This window comes from Melozone crissalis, unplaced genomic scaffold (assembly GCF_028551555.1).
Source record: "Melozone crissalis strain CALT ecotype California unplaced genomic scaffold, PUWL_Pcris_2 ptg000053l_1, whole genome shotgun sequence".
Lineage (NCBI taxonomy): Eukaryota > Metazoa > Chordata > Aves > Passeriformes > Passerellidae > Melozone > Melozone crissalis.
Window position 1 is genome coordinate 676,646 of NW_026535831.1, and position 15,892 is coordinate 692,537.

A 15,892-nucleotide genomic window follows, 5' to 3' on the forward strand; every position below is an offset into this window, starting at 1 on the left:
CTTGTATCCTTGAAACTATAGCTTTAGAATACATATAAAGGAAATATGCTTATCTCACGGCTTATTGAAGCAGAGAAAAACAGCTTGAGAAAGAAAGATGAACATCACCTCAAGGATTTATGCCTTAGACCAAAGGTTAGCAAGACATCACTGTTACTAGATTTATAGTCTCGGCAATTAAAAGGTGGACCCACATCTGGGGAGCTGGACCCCACCAGATGGGATTCGTCTTTCTTCTTTCGGAAACTGGACCACCACCATCTGGGGATACTCCTTTGAGAATACATCCTGAGAAATTAAAATCACAATTGTGATGTAATAATTTGGAATAAAAATTGCTGATGAGTAAAAATAATTGGAAATAGAAACTGCTGAAAAACCTGATGAGTACCCTTATAAATACCTGTAAGCCTCAACTATCAGTGTGTAGTTGGAGGGAAAACTTCCCCCATTGTACCCAGTGCTGTATTGCTCATACTTTACCATATTAAATAATAAATTGATTGCTGCTTGAATATTGGCCTAGTCAAGCTTCTTATTTATAACACTGTTACCTGTGCTCTTGTATGGGCTGTCCGTGGCAGTTGGTAATTCATATGCTGTCATGCTGTGAACTGAATTCACACCTTATATGAAATAAACAGGGCCAGGAGACTTCTTGAAATAAACAAGGGCCAGGAGACTTCTTCTCCTTTTTAATGCCTTTATTAAAAGTGATCAGCTCAGGGTTGGGCAGCTCGACGGGTCTGCAGCATCCGTCGTCTCTCCCAAAGCGACTCAGAGGAGGAGGAAATGCACAGCTCTGTCCACAAGGGGCAGAGCTGGGGATCACGTCCTCGTGGGAGCCTTTAGGGCCTGCTGATCCCGTCAGATGGTACTTTTGCCGGCTCAGTCGGCCTGGTCTCACCGCCGGGGTCGTCTCTCTTGGTCAGGGCGAGAGGCTCTGAAGGTGTTCCGCATCTCTGCAGGCTCAGCATTCAGCTCCTCACGTCCAGACATCACTCCAGTCTCTCAACTCTTAGGTGGCTCGTCGTTTTGGGGTCTTCTCTGTACACCGGGGGACCCATGCTGCATTGTGGTCTTGGAGTCACTTTGCATAGCCCCCCTCACCTTCTCAGGTCTCTGCTACTGTTCGGGAAGGTTCCCACCCTTCTGGGAAAGGTACAACTTAGCCTCGGGCGAGGCTCTGCTGATACAAAAGGAGCGATTAGCCACAACGACTCGTGATTACAATAACAAAACACGAAGAACTTCAGCAGCTACTCGTGGTCTGGCTGCTTTTTTGTAACTTTTTCTCTCAAAAAAAATATTACCCGAATTTTTGTTCATAACAGTCCCCCCTCTTTTTCTTTGATCGAGCTTAAATTCTAAGGTCGCATCAACTCACAAATTTTTTGTTTTGAATCTACTATAAATCTCTTGTGCACTTTGGTAATCCTGGTTACTTAACCTTGTTACTTTCCTTGGTTTCTTCAGGTTGGTCTGCACGGCAAGTACTATTCTACTAAAACAGATAAATTAGCATAGTAAAAAAAGCAATCCTCCAAGTACACACACAGTGAGAAAAACTACCTTTTCCCATACATCCTTTTTGAAAATCTCCAGGTTCTCCCACCCACTGGGATCAAGTGTAGGAGTTTGTTCTTCATTATTTACACATGCTAATCTTTTTATTTCGTTTGAAATGTTCCTAATAATTGAATTCTTTATTTTTAATACTGCCTGGAGCCTGATGACTTTGTTTAACATAGGTATTGGGGTCCGAATTTGGCTTTTACAATTTTGGATTTTCTCAATTTCTATTTCTCTTTCTCGGTTCTGTTTATTTTCTCCCAAATCATTATATATAGGAACTCCCAAATTTGATCCAGTTTCTTTGGGTAATAAGAAAATTGGTTGTATCACTCTAGCAATGCAGTTGCCAGACAAGATCAAACCTAGGGATTTTGGGCTCCCCTGAAATGTGTTCCAAAAGGGGTTCATCTCCTTTCCAGTACACTTATATAAATACTTGTAACAAACAATTTTTCTTACCATTTTCACAATTTCTTTGCTTTTTACTAGATCTGCTGAGCTTGTTTCAGCAGCATCACATTCAAAGTACAACCAGGCTTCCCCTATAGTACACTCTCCTAGGAGTGGCTGCCTAAAAGGGGCAGTATTGTATGCTATCCAATACACTCTCTTATTTTTCTGATAAAGGACCAATTGGGAGGGGTTAACACGATCAGGGTCAGAACTGATGTGGACTCTCGACAAGGAGCTCACTTCCTCCTCACAGAGAGGTTGGTAGCACTCACTGCACGGCTCAGCTGGGCTTCCCAGAGCACCACCAGCCATCAGAGCCATCAGTACTACCCTTCCCAAGAGTCCGGTATGGGTCATCTTGCACAGTCTGCCCACCCGGCCTTGCCTCTTGGGGAATTTTTCTGAGGAAAAGCATCCAAGCTCTTTAGAGTCCCTTCTACCCGCTTCTCTGGTTAAACCTCTCTTGGTCTGTTCCCTACCAATTTCGGTTTCCCCTCCCAGGGGAGTGTTCTGTGGAGGAGTAACCTGGATTTTTTTTTGAAATAAATTTGGGAACTTAACTAGAATTACTTATTTACAGTCTTAAACTTTTTACCAACATAGTTTACACAAAACAGTTTTGAAACATTTTAAGCAATATTAGAACTCTGATACCAATTTTTCCCACACAGTTCAGTCTTTTTGACTCTTCCTTCTGAGAGTCAACTTTAAATCCTTTGGTCCTTTTACCACAGTATACTCAGGTGATTTAGCTTGTGAAGCAGATGAATCTTGTCCAGCGCCGGGGGGCGAGAGTGGTGTAGACTCTGGTCCAGTGCCAGAGGGAGCTGATGTTGGATCCGGTCCCGTACCTGGGGGTGACACTGGCCCTTTTATTCTTGTAATATGAGTCCAACCTTTTTCTTTGGTCCGCACAGCTGAATTAGTGATCAGGAGCACCTGGAAGGGGCCTTCAAATTTAGGCATTAATGTTCCTGTATTCCATGATTTTATCAAAACCCAATCTCCTGGGCTAATGTTGTGAACTTTTGTGTCGAGAGGGGAAGTTTGAGGAAGGTATCCTTTCTTTCTAAGTCCCTCCAGAGTTCTTCCAATTATTTCTAAATACTTTCTGGTAGCTTCTTCCCCTTCCAGATAGTCTCCTGTGCTATAAGGTGTTAACAAGAATGGCAGCCCAAACATCATTTCATAAGGTGAAATTCTTATGTCAGCCCGAGGTCTTGTTCTGATGCGCAATAGCGCTAGGGGCAAACACTTCAGCCAATTCATTTTTGTTTCTTCAATCAATTTAGTTAACACATTTTTGAGAGTTTTGTTCATTCGCTCCACCCTCCCAGAACTCTGGGAGTGCCATGGAGTATGCAACCTCCATTTTATTCCTAAAGCCCCAATTATATTTTGTAATGTTTGGGACACAAAATGTGGACCTCGGTCTGAATCTATGGTGTTCACCATACCATATCTGGGGATAATGTTCTCTAGGATTGCTTTTGCTACGACTTGAGCCGTTTCCCTCCTGGTCGGGAAGGCTTCTACCCAGTGTGTGAGATGATCAACTATAACCAGTAAATATCTGTACCCTTGTACTGGGGGCATCTCAGTGAAATCTATCTGTATGCTTTGGAAGGGTCTCAGGGCTAATTCCCTTCCTCCAGGTGCTATTTTTCTCATAACTTTCTGGTTCACTTTTTGACAAATGACACACCCTCTGGTAACAGCCTTAGCCAGGCTATATACACCGATGCATAGGTTATTTCTTAGGAAATGATCACATAGTCCTTGGACTCCCCAGTGAGTTAATTTATGTAGTTCTGTTAGCACTGTCCGAGCCAGTGCTTTATTCAAAAATACCCGTCCATCTGAGGTTACCCACTCCCCCTGTTGTCCTTGATGTAACTTTAAATCTTTTATTGCTTCTAATTCTTCTTCACTAAATACAGGTTCTTCTCCTTTTTCAGGCGTCATTTTTGTCTTCAAAATTTTTACTGGATCCCCTGGTTCTAAAGCTGCTTCTTTGGCTATCTGATCAGCCAGTCGGTTTCCCCTAACTTCTAAACTGTCTCCTCTTTGGTGCCCCTTTATATGGACCACTGCTATTTCTGTAGGTTTATGTAGGGCTTCTAATACTGATCGGACTAGGTTCTCATGGGCTAAGCTCTTTCCCTTTGCACTTAAATACCCACGTTCCTCCCATATTTTCCCAAATGTGTGAACTGTCCCATATGCATATTGGGAGTCCGTATAAATGGTTCCCCGGTCCCCCTCCAGTAAGTCCAGTCCCCTTTTTAGGGCATATATTTCACAACTTTGGGCTGACCAGTTTGGGGATAGTTTCCCTTTTTCTGGAATTTGTAATGTTTCTCCATCTATAATGGCATAACCTGAAGCTCTTTTTCCATTTACTACCCTCGAAGAGCCATCTATGAATAAGCTTCTTCCAGTTGCTAGAGGCTGATCTTCCAAATCTTCTCTTACTTTTGTTTGGAGATAAACCAATTCAAGACAATCATGTTCTAAATTTTCTATAGGCTCTCCCATTAAGAATTGTGCTGGATTGAGGGCATTTGATGTGATAAATTCTAAGTCCTCTGTATTCATTAGTATTATCTCATATTTTAATATTCTAGCATCGGTTAACCACTGCGGAGCTCTCTGTCTCAGTACTGCCCTAAGATCATGAGGGGTATGCACTTTAATTTTTCCTTGTAAGGTCAATTTTTGAGTCTCCTCTATCAGAACTGCGGTTGCTGCTACTGCCTGTATACAAACTGGCCAGCCTCTAGCTACTGGATCTAACAATTTGGATATGTATGCCACAGGTTTCCTGCACCCTCCCCACTCTTGAGTTAATACTCCATAGGCTATACCTCCTTCTGCACTCACAAACAGGTCAAAGCCCTTCCTGAGGTCTGGTAAGCTTAAGACCGGGGCAGAAGACAATTTGTTTTTTAAGTTTTCCAATTGTTGATCATCTTCAGCTGTCCAAATAAGGGGTTCTGGATCCACTAGTTTATTGTACAGAAATTTCACACTCTGTGTGTATTGGTCTAACCATAACTTACAATACCCAAACAAGCCCAGGAGTTTTCTCACATCTCTTTTCGTTTTTGGGGCTGGGAGAGCTAAAATACCTGAAATTCTGTCAGGGCTTAATTTCTTATACCCTCCCCCTATTATGTGCCCCAAGTATGTTACTTCTGATTGCACAAATTGTAGTTTCCCTTGGGAAACTTTTAGTCCTTTCTCCCCTAGAAAATTCAAAAGTTTAATACTAGTTTGTCTGACCTGATCTTTTTCCTTTCCTGATACCATCAGGTCATCAACATACTGCAGGATCTGCACTTCTTGTTCAGGGACAAATTGTTCCAACAAACTCTCTAAAGCTTGTCCAAAGAGATTGGGGGATTCAGTGAATCCCTGTGGTAATCGGGTCCACCTTAGCTGTTGTCTCCTTTTCGTACTCGGGTCCTCCCATTCAAAGGCAAACCAATCCCTACTTTCTGTTGCCAGAGGACACGCCCAGAAAGCATCCTTCAAATCTATGACAGTGAACCAAGCATGTTCTCTTGGAATTCTGCTTAAGAGACTATATGGGTTGGGCACAACTAGATGTCTGGCAATGGTTCTTTTGTTGACTTCCCTCAAATCTTGCACCAGCCTATATTTCCCTTCAGCCTTTTTAACTGCCAGTATAGGGGTATTATGTGGTGACATGCAGGGTTCTAAAATTCCCTCTTGCAACAGTTTTTCAATGACTATAGCAAGCCCCCTCTTTCCTTCTAGGGAAATCGGATACTGTTTAACACGTATGGGTGAGGTATCATCCTGCATTTTTATTGTTTTTGGTGGAATGTCTAATAAGCCTCTCTTCCCCCCCTCAGCCCATACCTCAGGATTTATCTCTGCAACATCTCCTTGAGACAGCTTCATCGCTTGTACTACCATTCTCCCTTCCCTTCGAACAATCCCAACCCCCAAATGAACTTGCAGATCCCTTCCTAACAAACTTTTTTCTAAGTTAGGCAGATAAAGAAAATTAGCTTCACACTGCCTTGAGTTTCCAATTATTTTCACTTCTTCAATCACCAATGCTCTAAATGGTCTCCCCTCCGCACCCAATACTTCACAAAATTTTCTCCCAATTTCCATACCTTGTGGTATTTTGTTGAGACAAGACTTATCTGCCCCTGTATCAACCAAAAATTCAAATTCCTCATTTAGGGGTCCCACTTCAAAGTTTACCAAGGGCTCTTCTAGATATTTCATCGGGTCCCCTATAGTAAAAAGCCCTTGGCACCCCTAGTCCTCCCCCTTAAGAATCCTTCCTAAATTGTCCTGTTCCTTGGCTATTGCCTCATCGAGACTGAGCTTTTTACAAAACCTCCTGGAGTGTCCTGCCTCCCCACAGTAATAACACTGTCGTCCTCTCAAAGGGACTTGAGGTCTCTCAATCCTTTGTGCACCTGTCAGTACTGGCCTACCTCTGCCTCCTCCTGATGGTGGACCTGCCCCCCCTGCACTTTCTCTAGCTACAGCAACCATGACCTTAGCCTTGGCCTTTGCTTTTTCTTCCTCCCTCCTTAAATACACCTTCAATGCCTCTTTTAACAATTCATTAATGTCCTTCTCTTGCCAATCTTCCATCTTCTCCAGTTTTCTCCTTATATCAGGCCAAGATTTGGTAACGAATTGGACTTTTAGCAGCATTAGACCTTCTGGGGTGTCTGGGTCTATTCTAGAGTACAACTGGAAGTTCCGCCTTAGGCGATTAAGCCAGGCAGCAGGAGCTTCATCCTTCTCCTGTGTACCCTCAAACGCCAATTGGATGTTAGTTCCTTTGGGAACTGACTCTTTGATCCCCCGTATTATCAAAGACCTATGTTCCCTCATGGCCTTCCTCCCCTCCTCCTGGTTAGGGTTCCAGCTGGGCTCCGTTAGTGGCAATTTCTGTTCACCTGTTGGCACCTGGGGTCCTGGGCTGTTATCTTCCTCCCATATTCTTATGCCAGCCGCCCTTATCATCCGGACCTCTTCTGGGGAAAATAATATACTCAGGATGGAATTCATCTCCCCCCAAGTGTAGATATTTGGACCTAGAAATTGTTCCACTTGGTTGGCTATGCCCACTGGGTCCTCCACTAAATGCCCCAACTCTTTCTTGAATCCTCTCACCTCAGAAGCAGTTAGGGGAGCATTCACAAAGCCAACACCTCCCGCTACTCCTCCCATAGGAACTTCTCTGAGGGGAAAGAGTCTCTCTGCCTTAGAGGTCTTGGATCTGGTGCTACAGTACGGCCCATCTTCAGATGCCAAACTACTTTGAGGGATCTCTGGGTTACCCTGAACATTCTGCCCATCAGCAGGTGTATTTGCTGATGGCTGTTTATCGGGCAAGGAGGCATTTGTGTCCCAACTAGGAGGAGGTATAGGGACAGCAATAGGAGGGGGAGAAGAGCCTGAGTGAATATTCAGCGGAGCTGGAGAAGGGGTGGAGAATGCAGCAGGTGGAGTAGGCACTTGTGGTGATGCAGAAGGATCTGGAGGAGCTGAAGGGGGCGGTGAGGGAGTGGTTGGAGGAGATACTGGGTTTATCATAGCGGAACCTGAAGAGGTAGAAGGAGGAATTTGAGCAGGTGGTAGTGAGATGGCAGCCGGGGGAGGAACCGGACCTGCCATTTGAGGTGCTTGTAGAAGAGGATTATAAGGTGGAGGGGCAGAAGGAGGCAAATAATCCAGGGGGTCCCATCTTTTACTAGTTCTATCATCCCCTCCTTCATTCCCTTCTTTCTTCCTCTGTACCTTACAAATTCGCACCCCTTCATCCTCAACAGCGCTCTTTACCCAGCAAGACACATACAATAATTGCTCAGGATCAGTATCTCTTCAAGCTATCAGATAATTATTTAATAGTTGGCACATCCACTTATCCTTTGTCCCACACCAAGGCCATCCCCCTTGCAGTTCTAATTCTGGCCACACTACCATACAATAATGGATCATTTTCACTTTATCTAATCCCTCCATGGCCTCTATAGAATCCCATTTCGCTAACAGTTCTCCTAAGGGACTACCGGGAGGTATGTCTCTCAGTCTCTTGCCGGTCTTTTTACTACTACAACATCCCATTTTTCAGGTCTCAATAAAAAAAGTCTCAAAGGTGCCTCAACTGACCGGTAGTTTCAAAAAACCTTGTTTGAGGAGCTTCAGCCTCCTCCACTGAACTTCAAATTTCTGCCTGATGCTCAGGACTTTATACTGAAACAACTGCCCAATCTCTTGATTGCCCAACTTTCGTCAGGTCTTATATCTATCGGGACTTGAACACACGATGCCTCGGCCAAGAATCCGGGTCGTGCCTGACTCCCTCAGTCAGGAAAAACAACTGCCTGATTTTTAGTTTGCCTAACTCGCCAATTTTTAGGCTTCACCGTATCAGGACTTAAAAGCAAACCACAGCCTCCTTCGCTGGGGTTTGTGCCTGACTCCCTTTGTAAGGACTTACTTTGCCTGCGGGGCTTGCGAAAACACCCGAATCCTTCTCGGGACTGACAAATCTTACGCGAATCCTTCTCGAGACTTACAAAAGTGCCTGACCTTCCTCTGTCAGGACTTTGGGGTGCGTGCCACTCATACACAGTAATTCACTCTGCACGCCCGGAGTGGGGGGGCCCTTTATTCCCCCTTGGGAGACGACTTCACTCACACTAAGTCCACTCGCTTTCCCTTGTTTCCGGCCTGCCCCTTCGCAGGAGTCAGGAAACGCGGTACTAAGGGGTCCCACTCGCTTCGAAGGTCCGGCTGCCGGCCCTCGTCTCACTCACACACTTGCGCACGTCTCCCACTCCCGCCACCGAGTTTCTCACCAGTCCGGTGCTCCGGTGCTCCTCTGCGTCGCTGTCCTGAGCCGATCCCTGGTCCTAGTAGCCAGCTGTCCTCTGAAGATCCAAGATGGCCAGTCCTGAGTCCTCTTGCGGCATGGCTATCCCGGACGAGCTCCCAGCTGAAATAAACAAGGGCCAGGAGACTTCTTCTCCTTTTTAATGCCTTTATTAAAAGTGATCAGCTCAGGGTTGGGCAGCTCGAAGGGTCTGCAGCATCCGTCGTCTCTCCCAAAGCGACTCAGAGGAGGAGGAAATGCACAGCTCTGTCCACAAGGGGCAGAGCTGGGGATCACGTCCTCGTGGGAGCCTTTAGGGCCTGCTGATCCCGTCAGATGGTACTTTTGCCGGCTCAGTCGGCCTGGTCTCACCGCCGGGGTCGTCTCTCTTGGTCAGGGCGAGAGGCTCTGAAGGTGTTCCGCATCTCTGCAGGCTCAGCATTCAGCTCCTCACGTCCAGACATCACTCCAGTCTCTCAACTCTTAGGTGGCTCGTCGTTTTGGGGTCTTCTCTGTACACCGGGGGACCCATGCTGCATTGTGGTCTTGGAGTCACTTTGCATAGCCCCCCTCACCTTCTCAGGTCTCTTCTACTGTTCGGGAAGGTTCCCACCCTTCTGGGAAAGGTACAACTTAGCCTCGGGCGAGGCTCTGCTGATACAAAAGGAGCGATTAGCCACAATGACTCGTGATTACAATAACAAAACACGAAGAACTTCAGCAGCTACTCGTGGTCTGGCTGCTTTTTTGTAACTTTTTCTCTCAAAAAAAATATTACCCGAATTTTTGTTCATAACACTTCTCCTTTTTAGTGCCTTTATTCTAAGTGATCCGCTCAGGATTGGGCAGCTCGGATGGGGCTGCAGCTTCCCGTCGTCTCTCCCAGGGCGACTCCGAGGAGGAGGATATGCACAGCTTTGTCCATTAGGGGCAGAGCTGGGGATCAGGTCCTCGTGGGAGCCTTTTAGGGTGTGGTGATCCCTTGCGATGTTACTTTTGCTGGCTGTCTTAGCTGGCCCTCGGCGCCGGGGATGACTCCCATGGTCAGAGCGAGAGGGACTCCGAAGGTGTTCAGCATCTCTGCAGGCCCAGCACTCGGCTCCTCTCATCCAGACATCACTCCAATCTCTCGACTCCTAGGTGGCTCGTTGTTTTTGGGGTTTTCTCCGTGCGTTTGGAGCAGGGGTCCCACACAGCATGCTGGTCCTTAGAGTTATTTTGCATATCCCTCCCCTCCAAAGTCTCTTCTCCTCACTGTTCGGGAGGTACCCCATCCTTCACTGTCTCAGACAAGGGCCATTAACTCGCCCCAGCCAGGGCTTTTACTGATAAAAAAACAACTATTAACAACAACGACCCGTAATAACCATAACACAAGCAGCAGCCCAGCAGCAACAGTGGTAACCTTTTTCTCACAAAAAAAAATTAACAGAATTTTTTGTTTATAACAGTCCCCCCTCTTTTTCTTTGATCGAGCTTAAATATTTAGCTCGCATCAACCTTCAATTTTGGACTCATGGGCTTCATATTTAATTTTTCAAATTGACTATAAATTTCTTCTGCACTTTGGTAGTCATGGTTACTTTGTTACTTTCCTTGGTTTCTTTAGGTTGGTCTGCACGGCAAATACTATTTTAATGAAACAGATAAATAAGCATAGTAAAAAGAGCAATCCTCCAAGTATACACACAGTGAGAAAAACTACCTTTTCCCATACATCCTTTTTGAAAATCTCCAGGTTCTCCCACCAACTGGAATCAAGTGTAGGAGTTTGTTCTTGATTATTTACACATGCTAATTTTTTATTTCATTTGAAATGTTTCTAATAATTGCATTCTTTATTTTTAATACTGCCTGGAGCCTGATGACTTTGTTTAACATAAATGTTGGGGTCTGAACTTGTCCTTTACAATTTTGAATTTCCTCAATTTCTATTTCACTTTGCTTATTCTGTTTAATTTCTCCCAAATCATTGTATATAGGAACTCCTAAACTTGATCCAGTTTCTTTGGGTAATAAGAAAATTGGTTTTATCATTCTAGCGGTGCATCTGCCAGACCAGTCTCCTGACAATTTGGTGTGTGCTGTGGTATCAGAGACTAAAACTAGGGGTTTCGAGCTCCCCTGAAATGTGTTTTCAGCTTCTGTTGGGCATTCCCAACATATACACAGTTCTTTCATTTTCCAAAAGGGGTTTATCTCTTTTTCAGTACACTCATGACATTCATAAACTTCTTGGTGATCACACTTGTCTCTTTCTTTTTTTTTCAACAGACTCTAATTTGTTTGGATCTCTTGGGATCCACTGGGTGGCTGAATACTCCACTGCTAAATAGTTGTTACAAGAAATTTTTCTTACCCTTTTCACCATGTCTTTTCTTTTTACTAGATCTACTGAGCTTGTTTCTGCAGCATCACATTCAAAGCAAAACCAGGCTTCCCCTATAGGGCACTCTCCCAGGAGTGGCTGCCTAAAAGTGGCAATGTTGTGTGCTATCCAATACACTCTTCTATTTTTCTGATAAAGGACCAATTGGGAGAGGTTAACACAATCAGGGTTAGAATTGATGTGGACTCTGGACCAGGAGCTCACTTCTTCCTCCTCACAGAGAGGTTGGTAGCACTCACTGCACGGCTCAGCTGGGCTTCCCAGAGCACCACCAGCCATCAGAGCCATCAGTACTACCCTTCCCAAGAGTCCGGTATGGGTCATCTTGCACAGCCTGCCCACCCGGCCTTGCCTCTTGGGGAATTTTACTGAGAAGAAGCTTCCAAGTTCTTTAGAGTCCCTTCTGCCCGCTTCTCTGGTTAAATCTCTCTTGGTCTATTCCCTACCAATTTTGGTTTCTCCTAGGGGAGTGCTCTGTAGAGGATTAACCTGGAGTCTTTAGAATTAACTTGGGGAACTTAACCATAATTACTTATTCACAGTCTTAAACTTTTTACCAACATAGTTTACACAGAATCATCTTGAAACATTTTAAGCAATGTTAGAGCTCTAATACCAATTTTTTTCCTATACAGTTCAGTCTTTTTGACTCTTCCTTCTGAGAGTCAACTTTAAATCACAGTATACTCAGCTGAATTAACGTTTGATGTGGATGAATCCTTATCCAGTGCCCAGGGGTGAGAGTGGTGTGAACTCTGGCCCAATGCCAGAAGGAAAAACTGGGAGTCTGGCCCAATGCCAAAGGGAGAATGGGGTGGAGTCCGGTCCAATGCCAGAGGGAGAATGGGGTGGAGTCCAGTCTAATGCCAGAGGGAGAATGGGGTGGAGTCCAGTCCAATGCCAGAATGCCAGAGGGAAAAAAACTGATGTTGAATCCTGGTCCAATGCCAGGGGGTGAGAGTGATGTGAGTCCAACCTTTTTCTTTTGGTCTGCACAGTCGAATTAGTAATGAAGAGTACCTGAAACGGGTTTTCAAACATAAGCATTAATGGTCTGCTATTTTATGATTCTATCAAAATTCAGTTTCTCTGTTTAATGTTATTGGTTAACTTCTCCATAGCTTGTATGTTTCTCTTATCAACTTCTGCACACTCTGAATTTTGCAGGGAGTTGTATTTCGGTTAGCTAACTTAACTCCCAGAGTGCTTTTATTCTCTTATTTTTCTGTGTATTTAATTCACTGATTTTCTGTTCTGTTTTCAAGATCTTATTTATTTATCTCTTTCTTCTGTTTCTTACTTTCACTTACAGCTTAAATACTACTTTTCTTTCAACCCCTTACACTTAAATTTTTTATTTTTTTTTTCTTACACCATTCTTCTACACAATACTCTCCCCTCTAAGGAGATGTGGTAAAACTTGTAATGCACAATCTACATTACCTCTATTCTAATTCGTCTATATTCACTCTCTTTTATTTCTCATTCACTATCACCCATTCCTTCACACCCTCAAGACACAAACTGGATCATTGTTGCTAGAAAATCACAGGTCCCTGTAGCCCCCCCTACCTTGGGGTTGGCTCACAGGTTTCAGTATCTCTGGGCCTCTTGGAAGGGCCCTGACTCTGGTTGCCTCTGGTGCACATTCACCTGTGAGGCTGTCTGCGTGTCACTCACACTCTTACAGCTACGGCCCCCTCACACATCTGGGGAGCACTAGTCTGGTTTGCAGGTCACACACACACACACTTCAGTCACAGCCCCCACCTGCCCGGGGGACACAAGCCTGATTTGCAGGTCACACACACACTTCTACTGCCTCCCATCCCACCTGCCCGGGAAGTTGAGGCTGACTTTGTGACTCACTCTCACACACACAACAAGACAACAATAAGGTACCTTTTATTTTCACGTTACTTATTACACATTTAGTGTTACTGGCCAGTTTTGGTGCTATTGGATATCCTTTCTACCTAGCTGTTTTTGTCTAACTTCAGATGTTTTTTCACTATACTATACTTTTTAGTACTTTGTTGAGACAGGACTTATCTGTTCCTGTATCTACTCAAAAATTCTAATTCTTCATTTAGGGGTCCCACCTCAAAGTTTACCAAGGGCTCTTCTAGATGTTGCATTGGGTCCCCTATAGTGTAAAGCCCCTGACCCTCTAATCATCACCTCTAAGGATCTTACCTAAATTATCTTGTTCCCTGGCTACTGCCGCATCGAGACTGAGCTTTCTACAAAACCTCCTGACGTGTCCTGCCTCTCCACAGTAATAGCAATGTTGTTCTCTCAAAGGGACTTGAGGTCTCTCCATCCCTCTTGTACCTCACAGTACTGGCCTATCCTTGCCTCCTCCTGGTGGTGGACCTGCCCACCCCACACTTTCTCTAGCTACAGCAACCATGATCTTAGCCTTGGCCTTTGCTTTTTCTTCGTCCCTCCTTAAATGCACCTTCAATGCTTCTCTCAATAACTCATTGATATCCTTCTCTTGCCAATCTTCAATCTTTTCCAGTTTTCTCGGTACATCTGGCCAAGATTTGGTAACAAATTGGACTTTTAGTAGCACGTGTCCTTCTGGGGTGTCTGGGTCTATTCTAGAGTACAACTCAAAGTTCCGCTTTAGGCAATTAAGACAGGCCGCAGGAGCTTCATCCTTCTCTTGTGCACTCTCAAATGCCAATTGGATGTTAGTTCCTTTGGGAACTGACTCTTTAATCCCCCGTATTATCAAAGACCTGTATACCATCATGGCCTTCCTCCCCTCCTCCTGGTTAGGGTTCCAACTGGGATCCGTTAGTGGCAATTTCTGTTCACCTAATGGCACCTGGGGTCCTGGGCTGTTATCTTCCTCCCATATTCTTATGCCAGCCGCCCTAATCATCTGGACCTCTTCTGAGGAAAATAATATACTTAGGATGGAATTCATCCCCCCTCAAGTGTAGATATTTGGACCTAAAACTTGATCCACTTGATTGGCTATGCCCACTGGGTCCTCAACTAGATGCCCTAACTCTTTCTTGAATCCTCTCACCTCAGAAGCAGTTAGGGGAGCATTCACAAAGCCAACCCCTCCCGCTACTCCTCCCATAGGAACTTCTCTGAGGGGAAAGAGTCTCTCTGCCTTAGAGGTCTTGGATCTGGTGCTACAGTACGGCCCATCTTCAGATGCCAAACTACTTTGAGGGATCTCTGGGTTACCCTGAACTTTCTGCACATCAGCAGGTGTATTTGCTGATAGCTGTTTACTGGGCAAGGAGATGTTTGTGTCCCAACTAGGAAGAGGTAAAGCGACAGCAATAGGAGGAGGAGAAGAGCCTGAGTGGATATTAAGTGGAGCTGGAGAAGGGGTGGAGAATGCAGCAGGTGGAGTAGGCACTTGTGGTGATGCAGAAGGAACTGGAGGAGCTGAAGGTGGTGAGGGAGTGGTTACTGGGGGAGATACTGGGTTTATCACAGGGGAAGCTGAAGAGGTAGAAGGAGGAATTTGAGCAGGTGGTAATGAGATGGCAGCCGGGGGAAGAACCGGACCTGCCATTTGAGGTGCTTGAAGAAGAGGATTATAAGGTGGAGGGGCAGAAGGAGGCAAATAATCCAGGGGGTCCCATCTTTTACTAATTCCGTCATCCCCTCCTTCATTCCCCTCCTTCTTCTTTTGTACCTTACAAATTCGCACCCCTTCATCCCCAATAGCGTTCTTTAACCAGCAAGATACATACAGTAATTGCTCAGGATCAGTATCTCGTCAAGCTGTCAGATAATGATTTTGTTGTTGGCACATCCACTTATCCTTTGTCCCACACCAAGGCCATCCTCCTTGCACCTCTAATTCCGGCCAGACTTCTACACAATAGTGAATCATTTTCACTTTATCAAATCGCTCTGTGGTCTCTATAGAATCCCATTTCTCTAACAGTTCTCCTAAGGGACTATTGGGAGGTATATTCCTCAGTCTCTTGCCGGTCTTTTTACTATTACACCCTCCCATTTTTCAGATCTCAACAGTAAAAAATCCCAAAGGTGCCTCTATTGACAGGTAATTTCAAAAAAAACCCTCTTGTTTGAGGAGCTTCAGCCTCCTCCACCGAACTTCAAATTTTTGCCTGATGCTCAGGACTTTATACTGAAACAACTGCACGATCTCTCGATTGCCCAACTTTCCTAACGTCAGAACTTACATCTATCAGGACTTGAACACATGAAACCTCGGCCTAAGAATCCGGGTCGTGCCTGACTCCCTCAGTCAGGAAAAACAACTGCCTGATTTTTAGTTTGCCTAACCTGCCAATTTTTAGGCTTCCTCGTATCAGGACTTAAAAACAAACCGCAGCCTCCTTTGCTTGGATTTGTGCCTGACCCCTTTGTCAGGACTTACTTTGCCTGCAGGGCTTGTGAGCTTACCCGAATCCTTCTCTGGACTTACAATCTTACCCGAATCTTTCTCGGGACTTACAATCTGCCTGACTTCCCTCTGTCAGGACTTACTTTGGGTGCATGCCATTCATACAACTATTCCCTCCGCATGTCCGGAGGGGGGGGGCCCTCTTTCCCCCTTAGGAGACGACTCACTCACGCTAACTCCACACACT